Below are 15,599 nucleotides of genomic sequence, written 5' to 3'. Positions count from 1 at the left end.
GTCTGGAGCCAGGTGCTCATTTAACGGCACCACACACTGTTGGGCTGGCAATGTGTCTCTGGGACTTTGCTTCCATGTGAACTTTAGTCGCTCCACATCCTTGCCATATCCTATTTAACAAAGTCCCCAGGCTGGAGAGATAGTGCAGAAATTAAGAGTGTTGGCTGCTCTTCTAGAGGACCAGGGTTCCAGTCTCAGCGTTTCCAAGGTGGCTCACAACTGTTTGTAACGCCAGCCCCAGGGAATCCCATACTCTCTTCTGGCATCCATGGGCACCAGGCATGCACATGGTGCATGGACATATATGTGGGCAAAACATCAATATTAATGATAACAACAACAATAATAATATTTTCAGGACATTCTAATTTTTTAAAAAAATCCCGTCGCCTAGGACCATTGAGATAGCTCAGTGTGTAAAAAATGCTTGCTGCAAACCTGACAGACCCAGTTTGACTCCCAGGATTTGTGTTGGAAGGAGAGAAATTTCTCTTATTAGGGTGTCTTCTCATCTCCATGTGTTCTGTACTATACACACACACACACACATACACACCCCCCCCACACACACAAAGTGTAATCAAACAAGTGTGAAACCAGTTTTTGAAGTGACAAACTTTGTCATCCGTCCATCCGTCTGTCCATCCATCCATCCATCCATCCATCCATCCATCCATCCATCCATCTGCCACTAGGACAGCTAGGACAACCTAGCTGCTTGCTACATGAGGAATCAGGGAAACTCAGCCTTAGCATTGCCACCTGCCCACTGGCTTCTGTGAAAACCAGCCTCTCTGAGCCCCAGTCTCCTCATGCTAAGTGGGAATGAAAACAGAAGGTCACAGCAAGAGTCAGACATAGGCAAAGCCTGGATGGTTTCTTTCTTTCCTTTTTTTCCCCCACCCAAGACAGGATTTCTCTGTGTAGCCCTGGTTGTCCTGGAACTCAAGCTGTAGACCAGGCTGGCCTCGAACTCAGCAATCTGCCTGCCTCTGCCTCCCAGGTGCTAGGATTAAAGCACTGCCTGGCGCTTGGCTCATTTCTACAGTTGCCACTATTGCAGAGACCTGGAACTGACTGCTCTGAATGGAGCTGCATTTGGGAGTTGATGCTGACCCGCCTGCTTTGTTCCAAAGAAAAAAGAAGTGGCAGGCGGTTAGAAAGGAGCTATCTCCAGGAGGAGGATGGGCCGTGTGACTATGGGCTATGAGAACCCTGCGAAGACTTTTGCTGCCATTGAAGTCTGATAACTGAGCAGAAACCAGGGTAGGTAACCACTCTGACTGGGTGTGTCTAAGCTCAGATTCTAGAAAGATTTACCTTCTACTGTAAAGGGAATTTTGTGTCTTGTTTACAGCTGGGGAGGAAGGCCACACTCGAGGTCTCACACACTCAGGCCTCACACACGGCTTGGTGATTAATGTTTGCTTCCCTGAGACGCCTGGGTATGGTCTCTGTGTTGGTGGCTTTCACATCTGGTTTTGTGTGATGGGCTGGAATTCTTGACTGTTGGTGGAGAGAGACTTTATACAAACTCCAAAACAAGAGGCCTGTTACCTTCCTGTGTCTCCATGATTTTCTCACTATCTTCTTTCTTTCCTTCTTTCCTTCTTTCCTTCTTTCCTTCTTTCCTTCTTTCCTTCCTTCCTTCCTTCCTTCCTTCCTTCCTTCCTCCCTCCCTCCTTCCCTCCATCCCTCCCATCCATCCTTCCTTCCTTCCTTCCTTCCTTCCTTCCTTCCTTCCTTCCTTCCTTCCTTCCTTCCTTCCTTCCTTTCTCCCTTCCTTCCTCTATATGTATCTGTGGTATGCTGTGCACATGCTTACTGGTGTGAGAGGTGTGAACATAAGTGTGGATATGGAGGCTGGAGGATGAGTAGGGGTTTATTCCTTAACTGCTGTCCACTTTTGGTTTTTGGGACAAGATTTCTCACAGAACCTTGGAACTCATTTATTTGACTAGGCTTGCTTGCTGGCCAAGGAGCTTCAGGGATCCATTCAGAGCTCCCCTTACTTCCCACACCAGAGCCACCCCCATTCAGAGCTTCCCCCCACTCTCCACATCCCAGCCACCCCCATTCAGAGCTTCCCCCCACTCTCCACATCCCAGCCACCCCCACTCAGAGCCCCCCCCACTCCCCACATCCCAGCCACCCTCACTCAGAGCTCCCCCCACTCTCCACATCCCAGCCACCCCCATTCAGAGCCCCCCACTCCCCACATCCCAGCCACCCCCACTCAGAGCTCCCCCACTCCCCACATCCCAGCCCCCCACACTCAGCTCCCAAGTGCGGGGTGACAGGGCTCGCACATGCTCACCTTTTGGTGTTGGTGTTGGAATCTGAAATCAGGTCCTCATGCTTGCACAGAAGTACTTACCTCCGAGCCACACCCACAGTTCTTTCTCCTTCCATCCTTCTTCCCCACTCCATCCTTCTCTCTTCTTTTTTTAAAAAAAGCAGAGTCCATTGAGTGCTCTCTAGGGAGCAGTTAGATTTACTGCTAGCCTTGTCCCTGTCCCTTTATGTGACCTCAGCAAGTCATGTGGCTTTTGTCTGGCTTTCTCTTGGGTTGTTTCCTCTGGGGGAAGCCAGTCACCCTACTGTGGACAGAAGTCCACACAGCTGTGTAGGAATGAGGTCTTCCGCTAACAGCCCCAACCACATTGAACTGCTTAGCAAGCAAATCCTGCCATGACGCTTTGAAGTGATGTGGTGTGGGCAGCACCTTGACTAAAGCCTCAGCGGAGACCCAGACGCCTACGACAGCTACCCTGGTCCACAAGCCGCAGAAACTGGGTAAGATGGTATGTTTTTTTACTTTGGGGGGTAATTTGTTGTACAACACTGAGAACTAATGTGCAAGTCAGTCTTCAAAGTAGGAGAGTGCTTTGTGTATCTGAAGAACTCCAGCGTGACGGCTAGAGGCCCAAGGTGAAATAAATCCACAGGTTGGCTGGGCAATTAGGACCTGGTAGACCTCTGCAGGGAGGGTAGAGTTTAGTAACATCCACAGAAAGCCCTTGGACTGCGACCCACAAGATCGGCAGGACCACTCATTCACTGAACAGTTTGTGAAGTATCTTCCACTGACTGCACTCCACGTTGTTTGGCGAGGGTACAGTGAGGCGCAAAACCGATGTCTGTGTTTTCATAATTGACATTCTGGAGGGGAAGATGGCCAAGAACAAGAGATTACAAGCCCATCTTCAGACTGGGGATGATATGGGTTATAACAAAACATAGAGGTGAAGGGAAGAGGCCACAGGCTTCGAGATGTGAAGTCAGGAAGGCTTCTCAGAGGCTGCAGCATGAGAGACTCGCTGAAGTGGGGAAGTGGAGCAGGTAGAGGCCAGTCAAGTCCCATGAAGTGACAGGACTAGCAAAAGGCCTGAAGAATGACAGCCCTTTGTGTGTCCACTGAGCACAAGGGGTCGGTGTGACCAGAGTGCAGGGGACGGGGACAATGAGAGAAGTCCCATGATAGAGGCAGTGGCTGGATTGTGATAAACGTTATCCATATTAACTTTGAACTGATAGAGAAGGGAGACTTGGTAGGGTTTTGAGCAGAGACGTGAGCTAAAGAGGCTCACTTTGAGTAGGCTCCATCAGGCTGCTGTGTGAGGCCCAGGCTGCCAGAGGGTGCTCAGGCTGAGGTAGTCAGTCAAGGGCAAGATGGTGGTGGCTTCTGACTGAGTGCTGACCCAACAATCCTGATTGTTCTGACCCAACAATCCTGACAGCTCAGAGAGAGGCCCAAGAGGCCTCATGGGCTTTGCTGGGGGAACCGCTGAAATTTGAAAACCTGAATGTCGATAATTAGGGCCTGGGAAATAGAAGGTCAGCACAGTAATGAAATACTAAGCAATTGTCAAAAAGAGCAAGAATTTGTGAGAACCTGAGCGTTTCTATGCACTAGCCTGGAGTCTGCAAGAGAGAAGGAACTGTTCGTCTTTCCCTGCCCGTGCACACCAGGATCACGGAGAGACTGTCTCAAAACACTCAAGTGGAGAGTAACTGAGAAGATGCCTGTGTCTTCTCTTGCCACACACAGACAGTCCTTACCGCCTCATACGTACAACATATTCATATTCAAACACACACACACACAAATTTAAAATGTCACCTTTCTATTACTGATGCCAGTTTCTTATTAAAAAGAAAAATGTCACTTCTCCCATTCTGTGAGTAATCTTTCCCTTTCCTTTTCCTTCCTTCCTTCCTTCCTTCCTCCCTTCCTTCCTTCCTTCCTTTCTTCCTTCCTTCCTTTCTTCCTTCCTTTTCAAGGCAGGGTTTCTCTGTGCTAGGACTCCCTCTGTAGACCAAGCTAGCCTCAGCCTCACAAAGACCCGCCTGCCCATGCCCCTGGAGCTGAGCTTAGGGTGAGCCACATGCTCACCCTCTGTTTTATTGATCATATTCATCACAGCACAGCTATTGTTTGTTTGTTTATTTATTTATTTATTTATTTATTTATTCATTTATTGGAAGTGGTAGGAACAGAGGCAGTGTCTCATTATACAGCTAGTCTAGCTTAAAATCTTTAATCCTCATGCATTTGTCTCCTGTGTGCTAAGATTACAGGTATGTGCAGCCGTGGACTGAGCCAAAAGGTAACATAATTTTTTGACATAATTTTAAAATGGGCAAGAAACATAAATAGACAATTTCCCAAAGATGTTATACAAATGGCCAATAAACACACAAAAAAATACAAACCAAAACCACAAAATGCTACAGTCAAAAGATAGATGGAAGTCTGTTAGAGGGCTCAGTGGGTGAAGGTGCTTGCTGTCAAGATTAAGGGTTCAATCCCCAGGACCCACAGGTAGGAGGAGAGATCTGACTCCTTCAAGTTGTCTTCTGATCTCCACACACATACTGTAGCACACACACTGAATGTTAGAAAAAGAAAGACAGGTCAACAAGTAGGATGGAGACATTAGAATCTTCATTCCCCTGTGGTGGTGACTTGAAATGGCGTAGCCTTTACCCTTTGGTAAAGGGCCTAGCAGTTCCACAGAAGGTTAAGCATGAACATTCTGCAAAACCCAACCCATCCTACTCACGGGTGACACTGAAAACATGCTTACATAAGTGCCTGTGCATGAAGTCTCACAGCAGTGTTATTCAAAGCAGCCCCAAACCAGAAGCTATGGTGAAACATGTGATATATCTATGCATGGAATATTACTGGGCAGTGAAAAGGTATAAAACAGTGATACTATTTCAGCACAGATAAACTTTGACAACATGATGCTGAGTGATAAAGTCCCCAAAGCCCATGTTTGTGTGACACATTTGTGTGAAGTTCGCAGAATGGCAAACCTGCCAGAAGAGGGTATTGGATCCCTCAGAGCTGGAGTTACAGACAATTGTGAGCTTCCTAGTGTAGGTGCTGGGAACTGAACTCAGGCCCTTTGGAAGAGCAGGAAGTACTCTGTGCTCTTCACCTGCTGAGCCTTCTCTCCAGCCCATAGACTTTTTAAAGAAACAAAAACAAAGTCAAACACTTCTTGCTGAGTGTTATGGGACACACTTGTAATCTCAGCACTTATAGGCGGAGGCAGGAGGATGAAAAGTTTAAGTCTCTCCTTAGCTGCAGAGGGAGTTCTAGACTGGCCTGGACTACACAAGACCCCATAGCCACAAACACCTCGGAGATTTTTGTGAGCAAAGTCAAACTGAGGCTGGGCAGGAGTTTTAGAGGATGAAGAAACAGGAAGGTCGTTCTGATGATACCCTCGACAGTAGGGCTGAGCCGAGGGGAGACAGAGGCAAGGGACAGGCGGAAGCTGTGCTCACTGCAGTAGCTGGGATCGCTTGCCTCCGGCTGTTCAGCTTCGTCTGCTCGGCCTCTGGCTGCTCGGCCTCCGGCTCATGATTTCTAAAGGCGAAGCGGTTATAATTGGATGACTCACAGAGGTCATGCCCTTGTCAGTGGCCATAGAGTCACAAGAGGTGGAGCTAGGACTCAAACTCTCACAGTCTTAGAGGCTAGCTTTAGTGGGCCTCTAAGCTGTGCCTTTAAGCAGGGGTGGAGGAGGGAGGGGTCCTGGGAGGCAGAGGATTCAGAGGAATCTCATCCCAGAAGGGCGGGGCCCAGGGAACGACTCGGGCTTCACTCTGCAGAGGCCTGGATGCCGGCCACTTCCAGAATACCTTTTCCTACATCCACAGACATTTGCATTTCATATTTTAAGCTCCTTGTGACCTTTGTTGATTATCTGCTATTCAAAACAAGCCAGGGTGGGGTGGGGTGGGGGGAATGCAGCAATCATCACTTCAGGCCTCCAGCATTTCCCCTTTTGTTTGCAAAGCAGCCGCAGTCATTTTGTGCACATCCGTGCTGGCCAAAGCTCTCCTTTACACAGGGGCAAGGGTTAGGTCTGGAGGGCGAGTCTTCAGATGTTGCCAGCAACCCCTGGGAAACCCCTGACCCTGCTTCCCCAAAAGCTCTTCCCTTCTCTAACTGTTCCCAGCTCCTACCCCTCAGTTCCACTTTTCACCAGGAGAACTTGTTACCTGTCACCAGTGGGCATTGTGGCACAGTCACTTGTTTAATCTGTTGGTGGCCTGTCCCACACACAGCTTTGCAAGGTCTGTGCAGGTAGTATCCATGCACCTATTTTACAGGGGAAGACACTGAGGCTCAGTTAGATAGGAGCCAGTGAATGTGATAGCATGGCATCCCAACTCCTTACTCTCTAGTTCTGATAATATATATTAGTGACTTGTGGTGTGCATTTCCTTTATCAGGTTTCACCACCACCACCACTGCCACCACCACCATCATCACCATCACCACCACCACCACCACCACCACCACCATCATTACCATCACTACCGCCCCATCATCATCACAGTGTGTGCATGTGCCACAGTGTACAAATGGAGGTCAGAAGACAGTTCTCTCCGTCCTCCACCTTCTTAGACAGCTCCTCATTTCTGCTCTGCGTCATAATCCAGGCTAGCTGGCCCCCAGCTTCCAGGGCACTACAGATGCTGTCACTGCTTCCAACTTTGCTTCCTAAAAATTTTTGAAATGGGTTCTGGGGTTTGATTCAGATCACTGTACTTACGTGGCACACTTTTACCCACTGAGCCATCTCACAGACCCCACAGGAGGTCGTTCCTGCTGGGGTCTGGGAGCACACAGAGGAACAAGATGGTCTTGGTACCCAAGCAATCTTCCAGCTTTCTGGCCAACCATTCAATTACAGAGGCAGACTTTGAAACCTATAATTTAGATTGAGGAGAGAAAAAAACACTGTGTGTGCTTGGCACGGGTTGGGGAGGCTTGGGGGAGGGGCTGGAGCCCGGGCACTTGGAATGATATGGACAGGGAACTCGGAGTCCCTGCGTGACACCAAGGAGAGGTGACACGAGAAGGCATTCCTGAAGGGTTCTTCTCAGGGGTTCTTAGGAAGGCTGTTACACGGAGCCAAGGCTTGAAGGGACCTGATGCTTCCTCATAGGAGGGTTAATCTTGTCAGCCTGACAGGATTCAGCATCACCGCTGAGACACGTCTCTGACATGTCTGTGAGGAATTGTCTGGATTATGTTCACTGACTTGGGAAGACCCGCCATTTTATGAGCTGGGATCCCAGATGGAATAAAACAGAAAAAAGGAGCTGAGAACCAGCTCTCTGCTTTTTCACTGTGGGTGCAGCGTGACTGGCTGCCTCCCGCTACTGCCCTTTCCCTTGGGACTTCCTTCCTGAAGTTGCCGCTGTTGGGTGTTTGGTCCTAATGATGGTAAGAATAGGGTACAGGGTGCCACATTCAGCCTGGGATGCGGAGCAATGGGAGGGGTGTGGCAATGGGAGGGGCGTGGCCTGCCTATGAACCCTCCACAGTGAGGAGGCCATGATGGGGACATGGAGCCTGGCCTAGGGGTTATCTCCGAGGCTCACCTCCCCAGCAGTGGTCCTTGTTCCGGGAACAGTGGTCTGTTCAGGGTTGGGTGAGATAGGAGGTGATGGGATGTCCTGGGGGAGCCCTGTGTTTTCTGCCCCATCTATGTGGTACCTCCAGCTGATAGGTCCTCCCAGGAGGGTGGGGGAGGGTGGAGTTTCATAACACTCTCTCCCCTTCCCCCAGTGTCCCCAGAGGGCAAGAAAAGAGGAAGCCCTTGTGGACTTCCTCTTGGTCAGGGTATACCAAGGCCGGCTGCTTCTTGCTGAAGGGGCAGAACCAGCCCTGCCTGCAGGTTCTTCTAGAACAAGGGTCCTGGGCATGGCTATGTCCCCCTCCCCACTCATTTGCCTAGAACACCCTCTGGCAGGGCTGTCGGGTGAGGGGAGACAAGAACAATCTTATCTCTTTGTTTTATTCTCAGGGCTAGTGGTGAAGGCAGGCAGGAGACCCAGGCCAGGCTTTCCTGGGAAGCCCAGGCTGACCACTGACCTTCCCCTCACCAGCGCAGCTAATGTGCTGTGTGCCAGTCGAGGGTCCTCTCTTCTCTGAGCCTGTAAACCCCTACCTGGCATCTTGCTGATGTGTGTGACTTAACACTGAGAAACTCCCACGGAACACTTGCACGGGAACATGGAAAAGGCTGGGCAGGTTGGCTCTCGCGTACCTGCGGGACGGAGGGCTGTAGCAAGATGCAGGTCAGGCTGGACTGCAAAATGAGGTCCCTTCTCAGCTTTCCTCCCTCCCTGCAGATGAGGAAGAACATGGAGGGCACAGGCCTGGGAGGGCATGCGACTCGGGGGTGGGGTGGGGGTGGGGAAAGTCTGGAAGCTCTATTCTCCCAGCCCACAAGAAATAGGGACACTGAAGAGGAAGGAATGTGGGACCAGAGAGGAGAGTGACTTTCTATATCTGGATTTATTTTTCTTTTTTATAATTAGAATGCCTTTTTGCAATTTAAATAATAAAAACAAATAAAAAAATTGGTGCATATTAAGTGTCCTGTTTCCCGAATACTTTACTGTGTAGTTTAGAAAACCTTAACAGCTGGGTATGGTGGCGCATGCCTTTAATCCCAGCACTTGGGAGGCAGAGGCAGGCGGATTTCTGAGTTCGAGGCCAGCCTGGTCTACAGAGTGAGTTCTAGGATAGCCAGGGCTATACAGAGAAACCCTGTCTCAAAAAAAAAACCACCCCCCCCCTAAAAAAAGAATTGAAAGAATCTTACAGTACTATCCTCAACCATTCTACCATTAATATGTTCTACCATTAACATGTTCTATCACTAATATGTTACCTTTTGTGTCTACCAATCTGTAGTGTGTGTGTGTGTGTACACGCGCGCATGTCGTGTGCACACATCATGTGTTGCTCATGTTCTGTGTACACAAAGGCCACCGCTGAACTTTTTTAGGCAGGACCTTTCGCTGAACCTGAAGCTAGACTGTCGGCAGCAAGCCCCCCCACACACACACACGTGCTGGGGTCACAGACACACATGTAGTTCTGCTCAGCTTTTTATGTGGGCGCCTGGGATTCAGTCTCTGGTCCTCGGGGGTGTGTGCCGTGCTCTCTCACCTTCTGCGTCATCTCCCCAGGCCCAAGTTCATCTTGCTTTGTGGAAGAGACTCCTAAATGCTGGGCAAGAGCTCAGCCTCGGAGGCAGGCGTCCCTTCCAATTCATCATCTTTTGAGACAGGGTCTCACTCTATGCCCCAGTTGGCTGGAACTTGCTGTTTAAGGCAGCTTGGCTTCAAGCTCACAGAGGTCCACCTGCCTCTGCTCCTGAGTGCTGGGGCGAACAGCCGCTACACCTGGCTTCATTTACTTATTTCTGTCTTGAGGTATAAGTGTTTTTGCCTGCCTGTGTGTACGTGTGTCACATGCATGTGATGCCCTTGGGGTCAGAAGAGGGGACCGGAGTTGCAGGTAGTTGTGACTAGCCACGTGGGCGCTGGGAACTTCACAAGAGCAGCCAGTGCTCTTAACGCCCATCTCTCATCTCTCCAGACCCAATTTCTCTTTCTTAATTTTTTTTTTATTATTGTGAGTGTGTCTAGTTGGGTTGTGTGCATAGGCACAGTGAGTGTGTGGAGGTCAGGGGACAGCTCTGAGGAGATATTTCTCTCCTTCTACCATTACTGGAGCTCCAGAGATTAGCTTGGATCACAGCAAGAGCTTTGCCCACTGAGCCATTTTGCTGATTCGGTTATTATCTTTTAGATGCATTTCATAGGACATTATTTCTCTAAACTCAGAATGTTTTTATTTTATTATTTTACTTGCATAAGTGTTTTGTCTGCATGTATGTCTGTGTGCCAAGTATGTCCTTCATGTCCATAGAGGCCAGAAGAAGGAATTGAATGTTTTGGAACTGGGGTTACAGATGGATTATGAGCTGCTATGTGGGTACTAGAAATGGAACCCCAGTTCTCCGGAAAAATGGCCAAGGCTCTTTAAATGACGTCTCTCCAGTGGCGCAGTAGATTATTTCAATACAATCAAGTGCATACCAGTAACTGTTCATTTGCTGAGCTTTTAAGAATCCATATACAGCTCTGTAAATTAAACTCATTTAAGCTATATATTCTATGACTCCAGAAGGTTCTATACTGTCCAATACTAGGTTCATGCTGCCCATGTCAGCGCTCAACACAGGCTCTCCACACAGTGAGCAATAAGGACTTAAAAATGCATGAGTCTAGCCTGGCGGGGGTGGTACACACCTTTGATCCCAGCACTTGGGAGGCAGCGGCAGGCAGAGCTCTGTGAGTTTAAACCCAGCCTGGTCTACAGAGCCAGCTCCTGGACAGCCAGAGCTATACAGAGAAACCCCTGCCTTGAAAAACAAAACCAAATAAAAACAAAACAAAACAAAACAAAAAACCCTTTGGGCCAAAACACTGAGTGCATGCTTTGGGAATGGTTTGCACCACTGAGGGGGGGATGTGTGCATTGCCTGGTATTCCTCACAGACTCAGTCCTCAGTAAGCACTCCTTCACAATGCCTTGACTGAGTTAGCCAAACATCACTGTGTAACAAATTGCCCTAAACTGGGGGCCCCCAACATTGGCGTGCTTACCTCCACCCAGTGTCTCTGGGTCACAAATCTGGAAGCAGCTTAGTTTAGTCATTCTGGTTGGGGCCTCTGTCTCCTGTCAAGTGATTCGCTGTCATCTGAAGCTCTACCTGTTCCAACATGCCGCAGTGACATGGCTGTTAGCCGGAGGAGGCCCCAGTCTCTCATCCTCGTGCTTCTGCCTTGGGCTGTCTGCATGCGCTCTTGGGTGGTGGCAGGCTTCCCTAGAGTGAGAAGCCATGAGAGCCACGCCCGTTGAGTGGCAGGAGGGTGTGCACAGAACAACTACTAGGAGGTGAGGTTACCTGGAGAACACAGTGGCTATAAATATACTTTTTAAAATTTTTATTTATTTTTATTTTTTGGAGACCAAGTAAATACACACTCAAATCTCCAAACATCTGCCGCGTGCCAAGGGTGATGCTGAGCTCCGGGGGTGATGTGTGTGCACCTGTGTGTTGGCGGGGCGGCAGATCAGACGTGTGGACACGGATCTACTGAGCTCAGTAGACGGCACGGCAGTCGGGTAGTGGTCCTTAAGGATAGTTTTGCTCTGATGTGTAACCATGGCTCATAAAGAGAAGGTCTTCTTCCCTCAGAGCTGACGACTGCGGCCTTTCGTCTGTATCTGTCTAGAACTGTTTCACAGTGCACAAAGGCATTTCCCACAGTGCTCTAAAGCAGTTTCTGTCTGTTGCCCCTCCCCATACATATTACTCTCGAAATACTTCTGTGTCAGAACAAAGAGTTACCAAATCCTTGTTTATGGTTGCATCGTATTCTATTATCTTCAGGATCTACAGTTTATCTAAGCCGTCCCGTCACCCACTACTTGGCTTATTTTAATCTCCTGTCAGCAGTGTGTCTATCCATGTCCACCTGTGATGGTATGAGTGAGGGTGGGTGTCCTGGCATGGAGCTGCCCTTAAATCCTGGGTTCCTGACCCTCACAGCCACAGCCTTGAAATCAATCATCAAACATCCCGAGCTTTGCCAATCGCATGGCTGACAGATGGTTTCCCCGGGTAATAAGATTTTTGACTTCTTTCTTCGTGAGTGACGTAGACCACCTCACCTCAAGCTTCAGAAATGTGAATGAATATGACACCCACCTGCTTTTCTACTGGGGCCTTACATGTTTGTGGATCTCTTTGTTCATTAAAGGCTCCATGCCTTTGTCTAAATGGAGAGCCTGAGAGATTAAGATTTTTTTTAAACAGGTGTCTTTTAGACAGAAGTTTCTGCCAGTCACCTCAGAGTCTACAGAGTGGTTCTAGAACCTGCAGTGAGGAGAGGAAGGAGGGATGTGGGGAGGGAGGAGGGGTGTGAGGAGGGAGGAGGGTTGTGGGGAGGGAGGAGGGTTGTGGGGAGGGTGGAGGGTTGTGGGGAGGGTGGAGGGGTGTGGGGAGGGAGGAGGGGTTTGGGGAGGGAGCAGGAGTACCAGAGGGAGGAGGGGTGTGAGGAGGGAGGAGGGTTGTGGGGAGGGAGGAGGGGTGTGGGGAGGGAGGAGGGTTGTGGGGAGGGAGGAGGGGTGTGGGGAGGGAGGAGGGTTGTGGGGAGGGAGGAGGGGTGTGGGGAGGGAGGAGGGGTGTGAGAGGCAGGAGGGGCATCGGGCACTTGTCAGCTTTGCAGATGATGGCTGTGGCTAGTACTGAAGATGCGCTCAGTATGACAGGAAGCTAGTAAGACAAGGCAGGCTGGCCTGGCTTTATGGCCTCCGTTTGCCCTGGATCTGAGCTTCTAGGGAGGATGGAAATGCAAGAGTGGGGCCATCCAAATCTGTACCCCCCAGCCTAGGTGAGGAGAAGTTGGACCCATAATTTCGAAAGGAACTATGAAGTTTAACCCAGTTTAGAGAGCGAAGCCGGCTGGGTGTGGTTCACACCTATAATCCCAGTACTAGAGAGGCGGAAGCAGGAGCGTCGCTAAGGGTGTGATACCAGCCTGGGCCTCGGACTGAAATCCTGGCTCAACAAAACAAATGGAATCTGATTAATGTCCACTACAAGTCTGTCTCTTCCAAAAGGCCAGTGTCTTCGTGCTAAGGAGTCCTCTTTTTCTCCTCTCTGAACCAACCCATTCTTCTCTTCCCCTCACCGGACTGAGATCTTCCCACCCTTGCCTCTGCCCCGCCCCCACTCCTCTGCAGCAGCTCCTGGCCCACCCCTGCAGGGCTCCTCAGGCCTCTCTGGTTTCCTCATCTATGAGCTCCACTCACTCCGGGACCACCTTACGCTCCCCTTGCTCCTTCAGCAATACTAGCGTCTGAATTTACTACATTTATTGAACACCTACTATGTGTACTCTATTTTTGAGCTAGGTCTCACTATGTAGCCCTGGCTGGCCTTGAACTTGAGACCCAGAGAACTCAGTCACATAGTGAGGCCTATGTTATGCAAGCTTCCCAAGGCTCTATCATTGTGATGTGTTCCTGTCTCCATCTTACAGATAAGAAACTCAAGGCCCGGAAACGTTTAAGGGGTTACCCAACTTTACCCAACTAGCAGGTGACGGTTTTGGGATTCAAACCTTGGGATTCAACACTATTCCATCTGATCATAGCATCCATGTCTAACTGGTTGTCATGTTCCTTTGAGTTTCCTGCCTCTATCCATGCCAAGGTCCCAGCCTGGAGGATTCTTCCTCTCCATTGTCCCCTTGTTGCAAGCCTTCTTTGTTCTAGAAAGCCTTGCTCATAAACCACCTCTGTTTCAAAGTCCCTTCCAGATTCCCCAGAAAGAGAATGTTTCTCACTCTTTGATTTTATAACAGAGAGAACTCTATAATGCCATTTATCATCATCATCATCATCATCATCATCAATCATCATTGGCTGCGGCACAGCCCAGGCTGGCTTCAAATTCCTGATCCTCCACCCAGCCTCTCAGATGATGAAGTTACTTACAATAATGTGCCACCACACCCAGCTGGTGTTGAGACCTCTCCCTCAGACTACATGCCCCGCCCGACCTACTCACACCCATGCCCACCCACAGGCACACACACACACCAACACCCAGGAGTTGCGTTGGCAGGAGATGTGCTTTGTGTCTAGCACAAAATGGGGCACAGAGTGGGTGTTCTCTAAATGCGTTAGGATTGACTGGCAGGGGCCTCATCCCCAACACACAGTTGGAAATTCCCAGAAGCCATCTAGGAGCAGGAAAGAAGCAGAGGAGCAGGACCAAGCTGTAGGCCAGGGCTCCGTCTAGGGCACAGATTCGCTAACATTAGTTACCCCAGGTCTTTACCACTTGGATCCCACCCACCCCCCCAGAGGACCAGCTGGGCATGAAGTTCCACACTTGCATGATCCCCGGAGGTCTCTGGAGCCAGCTGGCCTACCCTGGGGGACTTCCCCATCTTTCGATGCCAGGAACTGAACCATGATAGGAAGTGACCCTGGCAGGATGCAGCCTGCCACAGGAGGAAGTGTGGCCAGAGTTCCTAGGCTCATTGCCTAGGCCACTCCAGCCAGGCCTGCAGGACCTCTGACAGCCAGCGGTCACATCATTTTGTTGCTATGATGGTTCTAGGGCAAGTAAGGACTTCCTGACTGTGGGGGAAATTGCCCCATGCTCAGGGCTATGGGGTAAGCACCATCTCGTACCTCTCACAGCCCTGCTGTGGTATCCTAGGTATCCAGCAAGATTCTGAGTTCTTAAAAGCCCAAGGCTTTTAAGAGAGGCTGCCTCCCTCAGCAACTCCCTAAGACCCCTAAGGCCTCAGGTCCCAGTGAGGCCTAACCTTGCCACATCCCTTAGGGCAGGGCAAGGCAGGACAGAGGCTGAAAAGAAGAACTCTGGTAAGTTCACATTGCAGATCACTGTGCAACATGGCTTCCTGACTTCCCCTTCTCGAGAGCCAGGCCACTTACTCACACGCTGAGCAAAGACACCTGATAACATCTAAAGAAATGAGTGAGTTCAGTAAAATGAGCAAATTTGGTCACCAGAAGGCACCAGGGACCAGCTGTTCTCCACATGAGTTCCCCAGTCGCTAGCACCACTAACGTTCGTTCATGTGTTGGCAGAGTAAACTTCAGGCCCCACCTCTACCTCTACCCCCAGTAACTCTGGGTATGTGGCTCAGCAGTCTGTTCTAGCAAGCCTTCCTGGAGGCTCCAGCGCACATTGAAGTTAGTCAGTCCATGCTAGAAGCTTAACAGATGGGCGACATATTGGGAGAAGGTATGTGGAACACCAACATCAAACAAGGGAGTCACATCTAAGATGTGATTACTATTCTTGCAAATAAATGTAAGAAACATGGGAAACCCAATGGATGTGAGCAAACGGTTCAAAGGAGCAGTTCATGCACAGCAGGGGAAGCCCAAGGTCCAGCACACACAGGAGGGGGCTCCGCATCCCGGGATGGGCGGGGAAGTACTTAGGAGAGTGCTCACATGGAATTCATGATGCTTAGCATTCTATAAGCCAGCCTGGGCTACACGAGACAGTATGTCAACAACAACAGAGATCTCATGATTAACACGGAACTGCAAGAATGCATGGGCCTGGTATACATGTATTTGTCTGGTGTGTGTGTGTGTGTGTGTGTGTGTGTGTGTTTGAGACTAAGTCCTGCTCAACTGCCACATCTAA

At 49.8% G+C, this 15,599-nt stretch overlaps 2 protein-coding genes across 2 annotated transcripts in view; one reads left to right on the top strand and one right to left on the bottom strand.

The window, feature by feature from the left end:
* Hck (HCK proto-oncogene, Src family tyrosine kinase) overlaps positions 1-2,471 on the bottom strand; it is a 51,821-nt gene extending 49,350 nt beyond the window's left edge. Inside the window, exon 1 of the mRNA XM_052183951.1 lies at positions 2,318-2,471. The gene's annotated coding sequence lies outside the window, so the exon portion shown is untranslated. The remainder of the gene's footprint in view (positions 1-2,317) is intronic.
* The window catches only part of LOC127686086 (putative testis-specific Y-encoded-like protein 3), a 255,675-nt gene that overhangs the window by 128,063 nt on the left and 112,013 nt on the right, over positions 1-15,599 (top strand). The window lies entirely within an intron of this gene.

This window comes from Apodemus sylvaticus, chromosome 5, assembly GCF_947179515.1.
Source record: "Apodemus sylvaticus chromosome 5, mApoSyl1.1, whole genome shotgun sequence".
Classification (NCBI taxonomy): Eukaryota; Metazoa; Chordata; class Mammalia; order Rodentia; family Muridae; genus Apodemus; species Apodemus sylvaticus.
The sequence above is the reverse complement of the archived record's forward strand: the minus strand, read 5'-3'. Positions and strand labels throughout refer to the sequence as shown.